The following is a 4,471-nucleotide window of genomic DNA, read 5'->3' on the forward strand; positions in this document are numbered from 1 at the left end:
AGTCCTTGCAGCCAGGAGGACACCTCACCCAGCCAGCCACAGCCACCCGGGAGGGGAGGGGCACGCAGCAACTCTGAAGTGTCCCCCCCACCCCCACCCCGCCCCCGGCCATGGGGTGTGTTCTTCTCACTTCTCGGCTGAAGGAGACACCCACGAGTTGCTGGGGTCTTGGGAGGCACACAGCTCTTGGCAGGAAATAGAACCGCTCCCTTCTGCATGGGTCACGCTCCTGCCCCGAGACAAAGGCAAACCCAGAACGCAGGTGTCCCCCTCCTTGCAGGCGCTGCTCTGCCCATTCTCCAAATCCTGGATCACAGTTCCCAGCCTCCACCTGTGAACGGCCCTCCGTGGAGGAGAAAAAGCACTTGTCTTCCGTAATCGTGCATACGCCTCCCACACAGTTTGACCGAGGCCTGGAGGCACAGCTAGCGAAAGGCTCTGTCCCAGTGACTCCGCCATCTGTGGGGGAAAACCAGCGCGACAAATGGCCTGATTACACCTGGTGTGGTGATGCTTGACGACGACGAAGCGGCAGAAGACAAGCGGACAGGCGGACAGGCGGACAGTGTGGGACAAGTGTGACACTTCTGAGGGCCCAAGAACAAAGGAAAAGGGAAAAACAAATGGTTAACCGATAGAGATCGCAGTAGTCCCGCAGGCCCCGAGTCTCCATCACCCCTCCAGGGCGGATGTGGGAAACAAAGGCAGATAGAACTAAGTTTCCTTATAACCTGCCGCTCGTTGGCAAATACGTGAGGCCCGCAGAGTAAAACGTTTCTCCAGGAACTCCTTACTGTCTGAATGCTAATGCTTTGCTAGAAGGGAAACCACCTTAGCTTGACCATAGCTAGGCCTGCAATGTCCCAGCAGTCTTCTTTAGCGTAGGACAATCTCACTGGAAACTTCCCCTGGACTTTACCTCCCCCCGACTCCGTAATATAAAACCAGTCTCTCCTCATGGGTCCCGGGTCGCCCTTCCCGCCCCCGGGTCCCGTCCCCACGCTTCAATAAAATCACCTTTTTGCAACGAAGACGTCTTCGAGGATTCTTTCAGGGCGGTAGGCTCCGGACCCCACCAACCCCACTGTCATCCGCAAAAACCTCATCCCTGTTTACGTCGGAGTGAGCACAGGAGACCAGGCTTCCGGCCTCTCTGGGAAGGAGGCTGCAGAGCAGGAGGGAAAGAGGCACTGACCTTCAGGAGCTGGACCCTAGAGCTAAATTCAAGGCTGAATGGAAGTTGGGAAGGGAAATAAAGTGAGCATCTGAGCCCAAGGGAACGGGTTGTGCACAGTGGAAGGCTCTTGGCCTCTCCTATTGGCGAGGGTGGGAGGACAGAGGGTTAGGAAGGGATCCTGCACGGGACAACACCAAGAAGAATTAACAGAGGGGATAAGATGAATCCAAGTGGGCACAGGAGACAGAGCTTAGCGTAAGGACTAAAAATTATACGAGCCGGGGGATTATCAACCTCGTGTGAATCTTTTTCAGCTGATTTAAAAAAAAAAAAAAAAAAAAACAGGCTGCACTCCCAGCACGGGGCTTGAACTCACAACCCCGAGATCAAGAGTCACACGTTCTACTAACTGAGCCAGCCTGGCGCCCCACAACCACATAGGAATCTTTTTGAGGAATCGTGGCGGCAGATCAACCCAAGTAGGGATAGATACCCAAAGCTTAAAGATAACAGGGTAGAATGCAGAAAAGGAAGATCTTTCCTCCTTCTTGCCCTTCCCTTCCCCCTCCACCGCCACCCAAAGGGGTGGGACCTGTCAAAGGCTGTGTCGATTTCCAAAGAAGGAAAAGGAGTCTGATGGCTTGCGATTTTTAGGAAGCATCATGACCCAGGAGAGGAAGGGATCCGGGCAGTTTGGGGAGAGGATTTGGAAGGACCTTGGAAGGTAGGGCGAAAGTGATAGTGGGAAAACAGGTGAGGTGGGACCATCTACACCAGCCAAAGACACTTATTGGTCCACATGGTGATCATGAAGATCTGAGCAGTGAGGACCAGGAGAAATCAAACCAGGAGACGATTCCCACAACACACGGTTTCCATTCTATTGCTGGGGATCTGGAATAAAAACAAATAAACACCCGTGGTCCTCTGCACGTGTTCTCCAGGCAGAGACAGAAAAGCAGCCCATCCACACACACCTCACAATCTCCTGGCTCCAGCCCGCACTCCGGTACAGTTCAGAGCACCACCGACGTCCCTGCTCTCCCCACTATACCTGCTTCACCACCTTCTAGAAGCGAGCAACTTTTGGGGCGCCTGGGTGGCTCCGTCGGTTAAGCGTCCAACTTCAGCTCAGGTCACGATCTCTCAGTTCGTGAGTTCGAGCCCCGCATCGGGCTCTGTGCTGACAGCTCAGAGCCTGGAGCCTGCTTCGGATTCTGTGTCTCCCTCTCTCTCTGCCCCTCCCCCCGCTCACGCCCTGTCTCCGTCTCAAAAATAAACGTTAAAAAAATTTTTTTTAGAAGTGAGCAACTTTTTCAGCGGTTGTCCACTGGATGTTTCAAAGTGCCTCCACTGTGTCCAGCAAGTGCTGAGGTTACACGGATGAAGCAGACACAGTCCACTTCCTAATGGGACAGACATTCGACAGTGGACAGAAAAGTATGGCAATAAGGAGAGAATCACCCACCCACGTAACAGAGAGGAGCCAAGTGGTCCACAAGGAAGGTACATCAGGTCTGGGACTGCTGCACAGAAAAGGAGGTCTTCTTCCTGTTTCTGGAACAGGACAAACTCACTTCAGACTGGTGGTGCCTCTCTTCCCCCAGAGTGGACCGCTTTCCCCCCAGATTTTATCTGGTTCATTCCCTGGCTTCATACAAGTCTGTGCTCAACGATCATCTGCTGAGAGAAATGGTCCGTGTAAGATAACATCCTTCACCACCACACTTCCTCCTTTTACCTTCTTGTATTATTCTTCCGCAGACCCAGCTACCTGCACAGGTGCCTGTGTTCTCTGCCTTCACATTTCTTACTCGATGAACTGTCCATGCTCCCCTTTGAGGCTAACCCTTGTGTACTAGGTGTCATGCCTCCCCCCTCCTCCAGGATACCTTACCAGCAATTATCTCCTCATTCCCTATGTCATTCATGGTTTCTCTACCGTTCCCACCACCATGCAGACATGTTGGTATTATTTCACGTCTCAAGAAGATTTTTTAACCCCCCCTGAAACCCTCCCGTTTCTAGGAAGATGGAGTAGACATACATTTATCTATGCTTTCCGCTAAGTACGATAAAAAAATCCCATTATATATAAGACAAATACAAGAAACTCTAAACGGCGAAAGAATAAGGCAGACTGCTTAGAGACCTCGGGGCCCGAGGGACGACATGGTGGTGAGTTCCCTAGGTTTGTTTTTTGCCTCGTATATCCTCACCAAGAGCTGAAAACACGGAAAACTCAAAATACCACTGGGCACGGACACGAAACCAAAACAACGCCAAGACAAGGCCCCTTTGTCTAACCTAAGGACCGGGAAAGAGGCAGCCTCATAAGACAGACACTTGTAAGTAATAACCACTCTACTCTAAGGCCACACCACAGAAAACACTCAGGCTCCACCAATACTCATGTCAGCCAATGGTGGGGGCACCCAGACTTTGACCTACCCTCCAACCCCCACACTGGGTGGTGTTAGCGGAGACCAAGTGGGAGCTGGACTGCCGCCCCCACCGAGAAGTAACGAGGCACCCCTCCCTTTCCCTACTGGGGCGGCAGTGGGGTGGAGGTCTACTGGGGAGGCAGGACTTTGGCCATCGCCGGGCGATAATGAGGCTGCCACTCGCTGCGGTGTCACCGGAGTTCATGTGGGGAACAGTAACAAGGCCCTCCCACCCCCTGTGGTCAGAGAAATATCAGCGGAGGCCCGATGGGAGTCCGAACGCGACACACACGGCAAACGGCAACGAAGGGTTTCCCTCCTTCGTTGCCAACAAAGGCCAACAAAGGTGCCAACAAAGGCCAAGTAGGGAGTCTGGACTTTCTGCCTCCCCGAGCTATAACACCACCCCTTCCCTTGCTTGTATGGTAGCAAGCGGAAGCTAGCTGAAATTGAAGGTTTAAATAGAGTCTCATAACATAGTACCCCAAATGTTCAGATTTCAATAAAAGATCATCTACCATATCAAACCCCGAAAGTCTCCAGCTAAATCAAAAGACGGTCAATAGCGCAACACCAAGACGTCAAGGATGTTAGAATTCTCGAACAAAGATGTTGAAGCCACTGTTATAAAAGGGCTGCAACAAGCGATTGCAAATGCGCTTGAAACAAATGAAGAAAAAAAAAAAAATAGAAGTTCTCAGCCAGGAAATATAAAGTCTTGGTAATTAAAAAGAACAAAATGGAAATTTTCCAACTGGAAAACATAATAACCAAAATTTAAAACAAAACAAAACAAAACAAAAACAAAACAGGGGCGCCAGGGTAGCTCAGTCAGTTGAGCATTTGACTC

Source organism: Panthera leo, chromosome C2 (assembly GCF_018350215.1).
Source record: "Panthera leo isolate Ple1 chromosome C2, P.leo_Ple1_pat1.1, whole genome shotgun sequence".
Lineage (NCBI taxonomy): Eukaryota > Metazoa > Chordata > Mammalia > Carnivora > Felidae > Panthera > Panthera leo.